Source organism: Castor canadensis, chromosome 15 (assembly GCF_047511655.1).
Source record: "Castor canadensis chromosome 15, mCasCan1.hap1v2, whole genome shotgun sequence".
Taxonomy (NCBI): domain Eukaryota; kingdom Metazoa; phylum Chordata; class Mammalia; order Rodentia; family Castoridae; genus Castor; species Castor canadensis.
The window spans coordinates 17,676,784-17,693,864 of NC_133400.1; the positions used below are offsets into that span (position 1 = coordinate 17,676,784).

The 17,081-nt window shown below is 44.0% G+C and overlaps 1 protein-coding gene across 1 annotated transcript in view; it reads left to right on the forward strand.

Annotated features, from left to right (window-relative positions):
• Positions 1-10,265: 10,265 nt before the first annotated feature.
• The window catches only part of Smpd3 (sphingomyelin phosphodiesterase 3), an 82,788-nt gene continuing 75,972 nt past the window's right edge, over positions 10,266-17,081 (forward strand). The window contains exon 1 of the mRNA XM_020181083.2: positions 10,266-10,425. The gene's annotated coding sequence lies outside the window, so the exon portion shown is untranslated. The remainder of the gene's footprint in view (positions 10,426-17,081) is intronic.

A 17,081-nucleotide genomic window follows, 5' to 3' on the forward strand; every position in this document is an offset into this window, starting at 1 on the left:
TATCTCTTAGTTGCTGTGCTGCTGGGGTTTCATTGAGAAAGTTCTTACCTATACCTACTAACTCCAGAGTATTTCCTACTTACTCTTTCTTGTATCAACTTAAGAGTTTGGGGTCTGATATTAAGATCCTTGATCCATTTTGAGTTAATCTTGGTATAGGGTGATATACATGGATCTAGTTTCAGTTTTTTGCAGACTGCTAACCAGTTTTCCCAGCAGTTTTTGTTGAAGAGGCTGCTATTTCTCCATCGTATATTTTTAGCTCCTTTGTCAAAGATAAGTTGCTCATAGTTGTGTGGCTTCATATCTGGGTCCTCTATTCTGTTCCACTGGTCTTCATGTCTGTTTTTGTGCCAGTACCATGCTGTTTTTATTGTTATTGCTTTGTAATATAGTTTGAAGTCAGGTATTGTGATACCTCCTGCATTGTTCTTTTGACTGAGTATTGCCTTGGCTATTCGTGGCCTCTTGTGTTTCCATATAAATTTCACAGTAGATTTTTCAATCTCTTTAATGAATGTCATTGGAATTTTGATGGGAATTGCATTAAACATGTAGATTACATTTGGGAGTATCGACATTTTTACTATGTTGATTCTACCAATCCATGAGCATGGGAGATCTCTCCACTTTCTATAGTCTTCCTCAATCTCTTTCTTCAGAAGTGTATAGTTTTCCTTGTAGAGGTCTTTCACATCTTTTGTTAGGTTTACACCTAGGCATTTGATTTTTTTTGAGGCTATTGTAAATGGAATTGTTTTCATACATTCTTTTTCCGTTTGCTCATTGTTAGTGTATAGAAATGCTAATGATTTTTCTATGTTGATTTTATATCCTGCTACCTTGCTATAGCTATTGATGATGTCTAGAAGCTTCTGAGTAGAGTTTTTTGGGTCTTTAAGGTATAGGATCATGTCGTCTGCAAATAGGGATATTTTGACAGTTTCTTTACCTATTTGTATTCCTTTTATTCCTTCTTCTTGCCTAATTGCTCTGGCTAGGAATTCCAGTACTATGTTGAATAGGAGTGGAGATAGTGGGCATCCTTGTCTGGTTCCTGATTTTAGAGGGAATGGTTTTAATTTTTCTCCGTTAAGTATAATGCTGGCTGTAGGTTTGTCATATATAGCTTTTATAATGTTGTGGAACTTTCCTTCTATTCCTAGTTTTCTTAGAGCTTTTATCATGAAATGATGTTGGATCTTATCAAAGGCTTTTTCTGCATCTATTGAGATGATCAAGTGGTTTTTGTCTTTGCTTCTGTTAATGTGGCTATTACATTTATTGATTTTCGTATGTTGAACCACCCCTGCATTCCTGGGATGAAGCCTACCTGGTCGTGGTGAATAATCTTTTTGATGTGTTGCTGAATTCGATTTGCCATTATTTTGTTGAGGATTTTTGCATCAATGTTCATTAAGGAGATTGGCCTATAGTTCTCCTTTTTGGAGGTGTCTTTGCCTGGTTTTGGGATAAGTGTAATACTGGCTTCATAAAATGTGTTTGGCAGTTTTCCTTCCCTTTCTATTTCATGGAACAGTTTAAGGAGGGTTGGTATCAGTTCTTCTTTAGAGGTCTGATAGAATTCAGCAGAGAATCCATCAGGTCCTGGACTTTTCTTTTTGGGGAGACTCTTGATTGCTGCTTCAATTTCATTTTGTGTTATAGGTCTATTCAGGTGATTAATTTCCTCTTGGTTCAGTTTTGGATGATCATATGTATCTAGAAATCTGTCCATTTCTTTTAGATTTTCAAATTTATTTGAATATAGGTTCTCAAAGTAGTCTCTGATGATTTCCTGGACTTCCATGGTGTTTGTTGTTATCTCCCCTTTTGCATTCCTAATTCTACTAATTTGGGTTTTTTCTCTCCTCATTTTAGTCAGGTTTGCCAGGGGTCTATCGATCTTGTTTATTTTTTCAAAGAACCAACTTTTTGTTTCATTCATTCTTTGTATGGTTTTTTTGGTTTCTATTTCGTTGATTTCAGCTCTTATTTTTATTATTTCTCTCCTTCTATTTGTTTTGGGATTTGCTTGTTCTTGTTTTTCTAGGAGTTTGAGATGTATCATTAGGTCATTGATTTGGGATCTTTCAATCTTTTTAATATATGCACTCATGGCTATAAACTTTCCTCTCAGGACTGCCTTAGCTGTGTCCCATAGGTTCCGGTAGGTTGTGTTTTCATTTTCATTGACTTCTAGGAACTTTTTAATTTCCTCTTTTATTGCATCGATGATCCATTCTTCATTAAGTAATGAGTTATTTAGTTTCCAGCTGTTTGCATGTTTTTTGTCTTTACTTTTGTTGTTGAGTTCTACTTTTACTGCATTGTGGTCAGATAGTATGCATGGTATTATTTCTATTTTCTTATATTTGCTGAGGCTTGCTTTGTGCCCTAGGATATGATCTATTTTGGAGAAGGTTCCATGGGCTGCTGAGAAGAATGTATATTGTGTAGAGGTTGGATGAAATGTTCTGTAGACATCTACTAAGTCGACTTGATCTATTGCATATTTTAGATCTTGGATTTCTTTATTGAGTTTTTGTTTGGATGACCTATCTATTGATGATAATGGAGTGTTAAAGTCTCCCACAACTGTGGGAGACTGTGTTGGCGTTTATATATGCTTTTAGGTCTTTCAGGGTATGTTTTTAAAGAATAATTTGAAGCCAGGCACTGGTGGCTTGCACCTGTAATTCTAGTTACTTGGGAGGCTGAGATCAAGAAAACTGAAATTTAAGGACAGTCCTGGCAAATAGTTCCTGAGACCCCCATCTCCAAAATAACCAGAGCAAAATGGACTAGAGGTGTGGTTCAAGTGGTAGAGCGCTTGCTTTGCAAGCACGAAGTTCTGAGTTCAAACCCTAGTCCCACCAAGAAAAAAAAATAATTTGAAAAAGGTAATTGCTATGACCTTGGTGATATTAATTTGATCATCATTAATAGACAAAAAAGGCTTAAGTAGGGGAGGTTAAGTGTAGTATGTAAATAATGAGCTATGAGATCATCATTACAAATGTGTTTATAAAGAATCACTGCTCAAGGCCAAGACCTGCATCTTGCTCACCACTGAAGCCCCTCACTGCCCAGAACACCCAAACATCGCATGAATGAGTGAATGAACAAACTGAAGAAATAAATCGAAGCAAGGGGAAATGGTTATTGCATGTTATATTTTCAAAAACCAGAACTAATAATATATAAGGCATGCTTCCCAGATATGAAAGGTCATACATGCTTCCTGAATGTGTATTATAATACAGAAAAATTAAAACTAAAGCTGGTGTCATTTATTAAAACAATGTTTCATTATTCTTACTCATTCACCATGTTTTACTGAGCACCTATCATCCACCAGGTTCTGTACTACATGCTATGCATTCAGCAGTGAACACACTAGACAAAGTATCTTCCCTAATGAAGAGCTTGTTCTGGGGATGACTGGAGGGGAGGGTCTGCCCATTCAAACTATTTTAAGGAGGAGGGGTTTTTCTGTTTATTTATTTTGGTGATACTGGGTTTTGAACTCAGGGCCTTGCACTTGCTGGGCAAGCGCTCTACTACTAGAGCCACAACTCCAGCCCAAAATATTTTAAAATAACATTCCTTTTTAAAAGACAGAGATTGCTCAAAGCAATTAACTGATTTTGTGCCTTTGTTCTTCTTTAGACATTACGGAGAACATTTTTCTCAATTAACATTTGGATGCATGTTTTATATTTTATACCAAGTCCCATAATTGCAAACTGAGCTGCTGCTTGGGAAATCCTAAAGTTGGCTGCTCGTTTGACTTGCCTTAAATATCCCACGCACAGCACGTCTGTAGCATCACTCACAATCCAGCATTACTGATAGGAGACCCTTGTGGGAGGTCTAAATGTGCTGGCAAGATTATTTGCAAAACTAATAAAAATCCTTGTAATCCCTTTCAAGGAGGCAGAGCGGAAAATGGCTGCATTTCAAATTCATGGCATTTCAAAGGCATGAATTAAGCTTTAAGCTCTACATTTGGGAAAAAAAATCAACACAAGTTCTCTAATTTATGTTCTAAACTGAGAAAACAAATCGTTGCTAAGAAATGAAATTTGCAAAAAAAGTATTCAAATTTGTTTCTTAAACACATTTTCTAGTTGACATGAACATACTTAAATCAACAAACTGTACCCAAATATAAATTACAGGAATCACTAGAATTGAACTTGGTCAATACAATTTTACCATGAAGTCTGGAGTTGCATTTTGGTTTGATTAACTTTATTCCTAGACATTCTGCCTTTAACTGTGAATAACGCTGGTCATGTGTAAATGATGTCGACAGAACAGTTCTGTGAAAGTATCTGAAAAGGATAGAGGCCTATCTTCCTCCTCACCCCACAAACCTTAGATAAAAAGGCTTCCTCTTACCACCCTGGTATCTTGGTTTCTGTGACACTCATGTCGGAAGGCTCTGCACCCCATCCCTATTCCTTGTCATCATCTAACTTCCCACTTATTATACAGTTTGACACAGAGAAATCATGGTTATTCTCTTCTTCAATGCATCCATCTTTGTGGGAGACTTGCCAATAACCCATCCAACACACTTGCTTTTCAATCCAACAACCACTTCTGTCCACTCCAGCCTGGCATTGCCTTCCTCTTAGTGGACCACAACTTCCACTGCTCTTTAGCATCACCAAATCCCTTACTCTTTGTCTCCGTCATCCAGCAAAGTCCAGCCCTGGATCAGCCCTACATTCCTACTGTTTTTTTTTTTTTTCTCTCCTACTCATCAAAACTAGTCTACAGCTCCTAAGAGTTGTCCACAACCCTTCCCATTCACTCGGATTTCCGTCCTTTCTATGGTAAACCTGATCCTTTCAAGGTCATCAATGATCTCTTTGTTGCTAAGTTTAGTGTTTGTTTTTCAGACCTTGGCCTCACTGGCCTTGCTATATACCATGTCACCCCATTTCCTCCTTTTTTTTTTTTTCATTTTTCTTTTATTATTCATATGTGCATACAAGGCTTGGTTCATTTCTCCTCCCTGCCCCCACCCCCTCCCTTACCACCCACTCCACCCCCTCCCGCTCCCCCCACTCAATACCCAGCAGAAACTATTTTGCCCTTATCTCTAATTTTGTTGTAGAGAGAGTATAAGCAATAATAGGAAGGAACAAGGGGTTTTGCTGGTTGAGATAAGGATAGCTATACAGGGCATTGACTCACATTGATTTCCTGTGCGTGGGTGTTACCTTCTAGGTTAATTCTTTTTGATCTAACCTTTTCTCTAGTACCTGTTCCCCTTTTCCTATTGGCCTCAGTTGCCTTAAGGTATCTGCTTTAGTTTCTCTGCGTTAAGGGCAACAAATGCTAGCTAGTTTTTTAGGTGTCTTACCTATCCTCACTCCTCCCTCCATTTCCTCCTTTTGACTTCTGTGGCACACCATTCTCTGGTGTCCTTTCAATCTCTCTGGATGCCCTTTTCAGCTTTCCTTCTCGGTGCCTCTTCCTCTACTTGTTTCTTAAATGTTGATATTTCTCAAGGAATTTGGGTCTTCTCTTTGACCTCTCTACTAAAGAACTTAATTCATTCCCATGGCTTTAATGATGAACTATTTGCTGAGAATTCGATAATTTATGACTTCATCTCTAGACTGTATCCCTCTCATAAGTTTCAAACCACCTGCTAGGTATATCACCTTGACTTACCATACTGAATTCAAATTCACATTCTGCTCTTTCTGCTTAAACCCACTCCTTTGCTACTTCACGTCTCAGAGAAGAGCACTACCACCATCCATCTCATTACTCAGGGCAGAAACCTGGGCCTCACTTTTGGCCACTCTCCTCCATGCCCTTAGCTCCTCACTCACGAAGTCCTCTGAAGCTGGGCATGGTGGTTCACACCAGTAATTCCAGCACTTGGGAGATTGGGGCAGGAGAGTTGGGAATTCAAAGACAGCCTGGACTCCTGCCTCAACAAAAGTTCCACTGAACATTCATTTCCTTAATATAGCTCAGATCCACCATCCACTTTTCCACATGCTGTGCTGGATCACCACAGCATCTTCCCAAACCACATCCCAGCCTCAAGGCCATTCTCCACATAGTCCCCAGACATTTTCAAAAATGCATATCTCCTTAAAAACCATCATGGAGGGAGCTAGGGTTTGAACTCAGGGCTCTGCACTTGCAAAGCAAGCACTCTACCACTTGAGCCACACCTCCAACCCATTTTGCTCTGATTATTTTGGAGATAGGGATCTTGAGAACTATTTGCCTGGGCTGCCCTTGAACCACAATCCTCACAATCTCAGCCTCCCAAGTATCTAGGATTACAGGTGTAAGCCAGGGACTCCCTGCTAAAAACAAACAAACAAACAAAAATCTTCATTATCTTTATAATAAAGTTTAGATCTAGTTAGATGCTGTTACTAGATGTTTTTTGGACCCAACCCTGATCCATTGCTCTAACCCCTTGGTGTCTGAGGTTCAGCATTCTGGTTAATCCCCCCTTACCTAATTAAAATAGCTGTGGAATTTCACTGAGACTTTTTTTTCCCTTTTGAGAAGGAGTTAGTTAGCACAATGTTCCCCTGGAAACATCTACAACTCTAGCTTCTAGGCCTCTAGAATTCCATTCCTTTAGGGTTCTATGCTCTAAAACTATGCCTAAAAATGATAAAGCAAATATATTGATCATTTTCTCATGAGTCAGATACTTCTTCTCATCTAATTAATCCTTACAACTCAGGTACACATCATTTCCATTTCTCAAATGAGAAAACTGATTTACGGAAGGATTAAAGATTAAATAACCGTATGCTAGGGTTGTGGCTCAAGTGATAGGCTGCTTATCTAGCAAGTGCAAGGCCAAGTTCAAACCCCAGTACAGCCAAAAAAATTTAAATAATCTGACCAAATCCTACAAGTGCTAAGAGAGGAAATAGGGACTCAAGCACAGATTCCCAGGACATCCTCTTCTACTATCTGCTAACCATCAAACCAGTATCTGGCTGGGTGCTAGTGGCTCACACCTGTAATCCTAGCTACTCAGGAGGCAGAGATCAGGAGGATCACAGTTTGAAGTCAGCCCTGGGCAAATAGTTCTCAAGATCCTATCTCAAAAAAACATAAAAATTTCAAAAGAGGGCTGACAGAGTAACTCAAGTGGCCTGCTTAGCAAGTGTGAGGCCATTGAGTTCAAACACCAGGTCTGCCAAAAAAAATCTGATAATTCAAGATGGAAAATGTGGAAAGACAAACATTTGTTGAGGCTTAATATTTATGAAGTACTTTACATAAGGCATCTCGTTTATCCCTTACAACATTTTCAAATAAGCAAATCGCAGATTAAGAAGGTAGTTTATACAAAGTTACATAGCTCATAAATGGGTTTGAATCTCCCCACCTCTATTCTTATTAGCTTCTCCCCAACACCAGTAAACAGCATTTTACAGCTGAGGAAACGGGTCCAGCCCAGGGTCACACATCTAATCAGAGGCAAAATCAGGATTAGAACCTGGCTTCCTGACTCTACTTGGCTAGGCAGATGCTATTTTAGTCCCTGGGTGCTGGAAGAATGGAAGAACCTTGACTTTTTCCTATTTGTAACAATTTCCTGAAAACTAGCTCTACTTTTTTTGTTGTTTTTTTGGCTGGTGGTACTGGGGTTTAATTTCAGGGCCTTGAGCTTGGCTCTACTTCTTGAGCCATATCTGGGCCTTTTTACTTTAGCTATTTTGCAGATAGGATCACCTACTTTTTCCTGGGACTGAAATCTTCCTGCCTATGGCTCCCTAAGTAATTGGGACTACAGATGTAAAACATCACACCCAGCTTGTTCTTTAAGATAGGGTCTTGCTAACTCTCCTCCCACCCCTCACCCCCAAGCTATTCTTGGACCAAAGTAGCTGGGATCCCAGGCATAAGCCACTGTGCCCAGCCATCTCCCCACTTTTTCATAGCACTGGGGATCAAACCCAGGGCCTTGTGCATGCTATGCAATACTCTGCCTCTGAATTGCTTCCCTAGCCCTAGCACTACTTCTGAAGGGTTAAACTATCCTCCAGCTCTGGTTCCAGGTGGCTTCTTTAAGTAGCCTTCTGCTGATCCTCTGCCAATACCCACCTTGTGGCATAGTTTCCAGCAGCCTTTGCTCTCATTGCAGCCACAGAATTGGTCACTAAGCTTCAGCATGCATCCCATTTCCCTCTACCTCCTTGCAGTGTTCTCATCCTAGGTAATGAGTCCCCATCTGTTCACCCTGCTACAATTGCTTTCCTTCATGGTTTAGCCAGGATCAAATATCCTCTGTCATGCTTCTTAGAAGTCCTGTTAGGTCTTCCCTAAATATCATCCATTTTACTCATTTCCCCATCCTAACCTTCCCTCCCCAGCTGTCACCTATTCAAGGATTACAGGGTTGCTTTCTTTCAGGCTGTGTTTCTTTGGTTTGAATTAGGTTCAGGATAATAGTCTCTCTAGTTACTTCCTTTTGGGCCATGAATTATTCTCATATATTAAGGCATTCTTCTCAGAATGCCTCATTTGACATTCACTCAAAACTTCTGGAGGGGAATGACAGTTGAAACATGTGTAGGATTAATCAGACCATCTAGTCAACAGCAGAAGCTTACCGGGGAAAGATTCAGGAAAGATGTTATCTAGCAAGGTAGAACATCACCACTAGACGGTATGAGGCTGAGCAGAGGGGTGAAAGAAGGGCGGGAACCTCAGACTGTGTCTTAGTTCATAATTGACAGGGGCAGAAGATCTTCCTCAGAAAGGGAGTGGAAAGTTGAGCAGTTAGACATGGAAAGGAGTAGGACCAACAGCTAGACATAGAGGAACATGAAGAAATGATGACCTTTAAGGTAGAATGAACAGGAATAACTGGCATGAATATGAATCTGTAGCATCTTAGAACTGGAAGGGCCCTCAGAGCATTCAGGCAAAATCCCAACCAATCCCAATGTTATGATTGACATAAACATTTCTTCAAGGGGCAGCTTCCTTCTATTTGAATATCTCCAACAATTGGAAATGTCCAATTTTAGGAAAGGAGGATTTTGAAGGTGTATGCAAGTGAAGTTTAGTTAAACTTCCACTCATTTTCAATAAATATCTATATGTATATCTCAATACTACTGAGTACCTCCTATGGTCTCTGCTCTGTAGACTTATAATCTAATGAGGAAGATAAGTACGAAAACATGCAAGTAGAATAGGGGAAGTAGATGGTGCTGCTCCAACACCCGGTGGGACAAGTAACACAGGGCGGGGCATCTAGAAACCGCAAAACAGGCGGTGTCTTGGCTGGGGCTTGAAGGATGTTGAGTTAGCTTAGGGCAAGGTGGAGGGGCCCATGAGAGTGAGAGAAAGAGGGTGCTTTAAGGTTCTTCCCAGTTTCCCAAGAAGTTCAGAATGATGTAAGAAGAAGGTGGAGTCCGTATCTCTAAGGCCTTCTCATCCCTGCTGAGGAATGTGGGCTTGAGTCCAGAGGGTTTGGGAAACCTGTGAAGGGGGTTAATTATCAGGAGTAGTGCCCTCTATCGGGCTGGAGAGATGCTGCTGCTTCTGAAGTAGCAAGTAAGAGATGACAAAGATCTTAGTGGCCCAAGGGATGTGACCAAAAGTAAAGCGCTCCTCTATGACATGTTGAGAGAAAAATAAAGAGATAAAGTTCAGAACGTGATGGGGAAGTCTCCTCTGTCCTTCTTCACCTTTGCTGGGCAAGAACCAAAGCGGCTCGCCCTCGGTTTGGCTCCGCGTATGGGAGTCGGGGATGTTTCTTCGCCCCTCTTCCCAGATAGACAAACTGAGGTACAGGGTTCCGATGTAGAAATAGAGGATGACAAAAAGGACGGACTGTCCGAGGTCACGCAGGATACTCTGAGGGTCGCACGGCCTGCCCCACTTCCCTACCAGCCATCCCATCCCGCAGTCTTTGCTATGGAAACAGCTCTCCCGCTCTCCTCCGCGCCTCCGTTTCCTCAATGCCCTCTGGGAAACGCAGTCCATCTCTGTTGCCTGCCCGCGGCATGGGCCCACTCCTCGGCTTTACGGGACTACAAGTTCCAGAAGGCCATGCGAAAACTCCGGCGGTCTCTGGGGGCTGTGGTCTTGACTGAGAGACCCAGGAACCTACGGGAGGGGCAAGAGGGATCGGAGACGGTGCTTCTCAATGGGCAGCCTCTTGGGCGAGGCCCGCGTCGCTATTGGCTACGGAGGCACGGGGAAGGCGGGGTCAGCGGAATGAGGCGCGGAGCTGTTCGCTGCTCCAGGTGCTGAGTCCGAGGGAGGCTCGGAACGCGAGAGCCGCGGTCGCCGCAGCTGCAGCTGCAGCTAGAGCCACCGTCGGGAAGCCGCGGCACTGAGGAGCCGGGAGGTGTACGGTGCGCTGCCGGGCACTGACAACTCTCCCGCCCGCCATCTGAGGTTGGTGCTGCAAGATTCCCTTTTGTGTTATTGAAGAGGGGATGAACTGAGGCGTAAGGGGGCCTGGGGAGTTGATGGGACATGTCCTCGCCACACTGAAGACCATCTGTCCCAGAGAGCTGACTGGCAGCGGGCCTCCCCGTGGCTGGCACCTGAGGTCGTAGCAGTTTGGGTTAGGTTTATTGGTGGAGGCGCTTCTTGAGTGTAAGGGGCGAGGACTAAGGAACCCTCTCCCCATCTCTCCTGGAAGAGCATGGCAGGCTTGGAACCTCCCTTCTCCTGTGCCTCAAGTCGAGGCTGCTTGGATTATTGAGGATGAGAGTGAGTGTTCTGGGATGAGAGGTTTGGAGGCAGGAGTCCCTTCCCCACAATACCCCCGCTGGTTCCCGGTTACAAAGGGATCTGAATGTGATGGATGAGACCACGAGACTCCTCCCCTCCTCTCAGACTCTCCCGGGATTCGAGTTGTAAGGGAGACCCTTCCCCATGTCTTCACCTGCTGCCTAGGGTTTTGTGAAAAGGGAGGTGGGGGATGTGGATAAATCGGGGACTCTTTCCCCTACCACTTGTGCCCCTCCTAGGTATTTCTCCTCCGGGGGGATTTAGGTGTTGGGTAGTAAAGGCCAGGAGACACCCACTCCCCATCCTGCTCGAAGTCGCCCATAAAGGAAAGCACTGCTGGGGGTCCCCCGTGTTCGGGCCCGCGCCTAAGGTCTGAGTGGCCTGGGTGTGGAAGGTGGATAAGAGGAAGTAGGAGGGTCTGAGGGACCCATTCCCATCTGGGTCTTATCTCCCAGGCCCTGTCCACCTGAATCCAGGCCCCAGCCATAGGAGTCAAGACGACCCTCCCTGCCCCGCCGCTCCCCGGGGACCAGAGCTCCTGCACCGCGGTGGGAAGCCAGCCCCAGATGGGCACGTGCGGAGCAGGACGGGGCGGGGCCCCATTCAAGCACCGCGGAGCTCCAGGCCAATATCCCTTGCGACCGCGGATCCTCGAGGGATGCTCTGTTCCGCGCGGGGCTCGCCCCAGATGTGGCTGCGGGGGGTTGCTTTCCGGGCGCACAGCGGTCGCTCCTGGTTGCCAGGCTTTTGCGTTCTGCCCAGGCATCCAGGGGAGGACAAAGCGGCGATCGCCTCACTGACGGGCGTGCGCCGCGGGCTGGGCGAGGGGCGCGGCTGTGGGAGGGGGGGCCTCGGGCGCGGCATGGGCAGCTTCCGCCGAAACGTGCCAGGAGCCGAGCTAGAGACAAAGCGCGGCTCGCTCCTCGCGGGCCCGCGCGAGCCGGGATGGAAAATCCCGAGGGAGGAGGCGGCTGCACCCGGGCTCGGTACTGTGCCACAAACCCTTCTCTTTCTCCACGCCCCCCACCCGTCTGCCTGCCCGGACTCCAGGATGCCCCGTGCGCCCGGTTCTACCTTGCGGAAGGGCCAGTGTTTTAGGGGATGTGAGTGAGGCAGGGTGGGGAGGAAGCAATCTGATAAGACCTGCCCCCCACGCCCCATCAGCTCTACTAGGTCAAATTTGGTTCTGGGGCTGGGATGTGTTTAAGTGTGTGTGTGTGTGTGTGTGTGTGTGAGAGAGAGAGAGAGAGAGAGAGATGGGTTAGGGTGTGAATATTGCGACTGGGCCAATATGCCAGTGGATGGTTCAGTGTTCACGTGTGTGTCATGGTGAGCCTGTGTATCTGGCTTGCGGGGGTGGGGGGAGGATCCACCTACTGCTAGGCTTGGATGTTGAGGGAAATAAGACAGTCACCCCTTCAGCTCTCAAGTCACAGTAATGACCTAGGGTCCAAGTTGATGCCTTGTGGGTGGAGGCAGTTTCAGGGCAGTTTCAGGCTGCCTTGGCCTAACCTGAACACCGGCATAAGGTCCAGTAACAGGAACTTCACAAGGATGTGGAGCCCTCTTCAGCCCTTCTGGGGCCTCAAGTCTGACCCTAACATCCTCATCAGTACCCTGCTCTTCTCAGTCCTCAGAGACTTTATCTTGCTGTAATGGACTTCCCAGAAGACCAGAGTTCTGCACCCCCACCACCACCACAGGCTATCAAGTCAGGTTTGGGGTGGCTTATCATCAGAGTCCCTTGTGATGTGGATGCAAGATTGTGTGGCAAGGTGACTTTTGTCACTCTGGCCTCCCTCCTTGTCTGGAAGGGCTACAGATCTAGTGTTTCTGATAGTCACAGGTGGAGTTTCAGAAATACCAGGTACTCTAGCAGAAAGGACATGAAGGTGACACAGATTCCACCACAAGGCAATACATACCCCTAAAGGAGAAGGACAACCCCATCTCCCATACCTGCCCACTCCCAGCAATTAACCCCAATTTCACAGCACTTTAATACCAAAAGTGCTGTGTGACTTTGAGACAATCTCCTTCCCATAGCATAAGGTTGCTAGAGTATGGCCAGTGGAAGAAAAGGTACCAGCCAATGGAGCCGCCAGCCAGCCAAGCCTGCCTGGTCCAGTCCCCATAAGTATACACTGCCAGCATCCACAGCGACCTCTGCTGGGAAGAAGTCAGAGTAAGGTACAATACAGTAGGTGCTGGCACTGTTGGCTACAACCACAAACTTTTCTATTTGGGTTAATTTTCTGTCTACCTTTGGAGTCCTGAGCTGATGTCTTTGGGGTTTTTTGTGATTTTTGAGGGTTTTGCTTTTGCACTGCTGGGGATCAAACCCGGGCACCATGCATGCTATGCAAGTGCTGTACCACTGAACTACCCCACCCTAGATAATATCTTGTGTGTAGTTTCTTCCAACAAGTTAAAGCAGTGGAACTGCTGCAGTTCTCAGCAGTGTGCAAATGTTTAAGAGGGACTGAAGGTCTTTGTGTTTCCATCCAGTTGAGGTGGGCATCATCCATTTACCAGGACAATGCACGGAAAATATTCAGCAAGTTCAGGGAAGTTTAGACATCTTTCTGGTCTCTCCGCTTCCTCTACTGTTCCCTGTCTTTCTTTTCCTATTCCACTTTTATCCCCTTCTCTTCCTCATTATTAAATTGGTCAATAACACATTTTCTCAAAGATGAGCCTTATTTTCCTCAATGATGATGTGGCCTAGAAAATGCAGACATCTGCGGGCTGTTACTAAATGCAAAGAGCTTGTGAACACTGGCTCTTCTAGACTTAATGATGGAGAGTCAGGAGTTGGGGGAGATAGGCTCAGTCCTAAATGCCCATTTGGTGACATGTGTCTCTTCTGAGTTACTCTGACAGGATTTCACACTGTCATAAAATTGTTAGAGCTTTTCAAAGAAAGGAGGTATTTAAATACCTGGCATTGCTCTTCCTTTGGCATCCATGTGATTTGCATTGAACTCCGTGACTCAGTATCATAAAGTAAAAATAGGACTTAATTTCTTCTTTGCCTGTTCAGAAAGTGACTGCCTATAGTCTGTCGTATTCTGCACTGGAGAGTGAAAAGCTAAATTGCCTCATAAATTGAACCACCTGCTTATCCTGATTAGAGAATAGCACTTAACATTACCTACAGGCAATAACATTATTTTATGTTTCTTTTAATTCATATCTGAATCTTTGTCTTGTAAAACATTTTCTCATCTTAATACATTATTGCTTTCACTTAAGGTTAATCAAAAATATTTAATCCTTGTACCGAAGCCAAACAAATTAAATAGCAGATACAGGAAGATGTGGGTGGTGTTTCTGTTCTTTCTGGGCTCAAAAATACTTGAAGTTCATAGGAAAGGGAAAAAGGACTCTAAGTTTCCGTAAATCTTATGGGTGGTATTATGGCTTTCTGAGGAGAAAATCCTTGGAACTTTTCAAGAGGGATGGTGATGTTGAAGAATCTGAACATGTATGCCCGTGGCAGTGTGCATGCAAGTGGCATCCTGCAATCTGGGACTGAGACTGCGGCTTCTGAATTTTCTAAATCCCTGCTCTAATGCAGCCTTTCTGGAAAAATTTCCCAGATTCCCCCTGCTTCTCTTCCTCAGGCAGCCCCTGAGTGACTAAGGAGTGGAGCTGTCCAAGGTTCTAGAACACTGGCCTCAGACTTCCTAATGGAAGGGAAGACTTTAGGGGACAGCAGAAGCAACAGCTGAGGGCCACGGCCTCTGTGAGGATTTTCCCTAAAGCTGATCACAGAATGGAATAGGAAGAAACTGAACATTAGAGGGTTTTACTGCATCACTTTGAATGAACCCATCGGCAATCCCTATTTAAAGAATTACAAGCTAATAATAAGAGGAAACATTTCTGAGTCAGGCTCCTTGCATGCAAGAATGTGTTTAACCCTGACAGCCCTGCGAGGTTGGTGGTAGTGTTGTTCCCACGTTCAAGATGAGCAAAGGAAGCTTTGTGAGGAAAAGGGCTTACCCAAGGTCACACAGAAAGGTCAGAGTTAAGGTTCCACCTGGATCCCTTAAACTCCAGAACCCCCTCCTTTTCCACATCTCTTTCCCTGCTACTATGATAGAAATAATAAGGTTCTGGCCAAACTTTAGAGGAATGGGATTGGGAACCAGCTAGAATTCAGACATAAGACACAGGCCTTTCAAGTTCAGGAAGGGTACTGCCATTCTTTTCTTAACCTGGGTAAAGACTTTGTTACCTGAAAGTGGTTACTAAAGAAGGCAGTGTAAATGAACCTCAGGACCAGTACCTCAGGGATTTCTTTCTAGAGAGGAAAAATTTCACAAGAAACAAAGCCTGGGTGGCAGCAAAGTAGTTTTTTTTTAAAGAAAGTAAGGAAAGAAGGGAAAACATGAGGAGGCTGTTTTTTGACCAAAAGTGCATATAGAGCCAAAGGAATAGGGCTTCCCTTTATTTTCTATCATCTTGTCCCAAAGCTAAGGATACCTTGATATTGTTAAGAGGTGCCTTTCACCTATTCCCATTCTCAGATTTTCACAGCAAAGTTAACACCTAAATTAAACTTGTCACTGTTGTGAACCTCATTCTGTTCTACTTTCACATGTGGCTGCAAGAATTCAGAAGGTGGGGGGGAGAAATGACCCAAGCATTGTATGCACATATGCATAATAAAAAAATAAAAATAAAAATAAAAGACTTCAGAAGGTGAGCAGGTTAGGACTTGGTGAAATTCATGCCACATGCCCTCTGGTCCTCCTCTGGTGGCAGTTCCTGTCCCAGTCTTGCCCCACATAGGGGCTTGTGCCTAAAAACTCCCTATTCAGCAACTGAAGCGTTGGGTGTCTGAAGGGTGTAGAGAGGAATGCTTGTGTTTTTCTCTCATCCTTGGACTTTGTTCTGCACAACACTCAGATAGAAGACCTGGCCTCTTAAGAAAATGCCTCCCCTCAGGCTGGGTCTCCATCCCATTTTTGAGTGATTCCTGTCCCTTCTAGGATGGAGCTTTGCAGAGCTCTGGTGCAAGGCGTGAAGGTTGCTATTGTGTTTCCCTAGGGCGGCTGGAGGCCAAGGACCCGGTTCCCCATCTGGGTCTGCTCTGACTCATATGACCGCAGACAGATTTGATTGTTTTCTTATTTAGAGTCATTAATTAACTCTCCTCAGCATCAGAACAGCATATAATAAGAAGCCATTTATGGGGGTATCTAGGTAGCTTTGCTTGGGGCTAAGAACCATTCCCTTTGCTAACATGATCAGGAAATAGTCTTTAATCCTAGCTATAACCCTTCAGAAAATTTATGTTGTCAAGAATTTTATGTAAGAAAGGAAACAAAAATGCAATTAATTGCCAAGGCTGCTATGGTTATTCTGGCAATAACTGGAAGAACCAGAGGTTCTTCAAAGGAGGAATGGATTTACATTCGTGCAACAAACATTTCTTGTGCCTGCAATGTGCCAGGCACAGGGCTGGGCACACGGAACACCATGCTAACTTAGCATAAGCCCTGACATATAGAAAGGAAACAGATGCAGAAACCCTGAGAAGACCGTCACTGTAATCAGAATTTTTTTTAGAAATGGAAAGAACCTTAAGCCACCATTTCCTTTTTATAATGAAGGAAGAGGCTAAGAGAATTTGAAGGTTGCTCTGACCACATCCGTGGTTAGCAGCAAAGATGGGGCTTAGAACCCAGGTTTTATAAGAGCTAACCCACATTCTTTCCACTGTCCTAAACTGCTGCTCTGTTCCTCAAATTATCCAAAGAGCACATTTCCATTATCATAGCCTTCAATCTAATTCTGAAGCAAAATCCATACTTAAAGCTGAAACCAAAACAGCTAGATACCAGTGGTTCACACCTGTAATCCTAACTATTTGGGAGGCTGAGATCAGGGGGATCACAATTCAAGGCCAGTCCAAGCAAATAGTTAAAGAGACTCCACCTCCAAAATAACTAGATCAAAATGGGCTAGAGGTGTGGCTAGGCCGTAGAGTGCCTGTTCTGCAATCATGAAGCCCTAAGTTCAACACCCCAGTCTCATCAAAAAAAAAAAAAAAAAAGTTAAACCAGAAACAAATGATAATGGGGGAAGGGAGCAGGGTGGAGAAATGACCCAAACAATGTATGCACATGTGAATAAATGAAAAAAATAAAATAAAATAAAGAGTTTAATAAAAAAAAAGAAACAAATGATAAAATAGGAAAAGTAGGAAGTCTGTCTTTTTTACTTTTTCAAGTGTAGCTTTTAAAAATTTTATAATTATATGTGAGTGTTAAGAGTGCAGCTCAGTGACAGAGCTTGCAGAT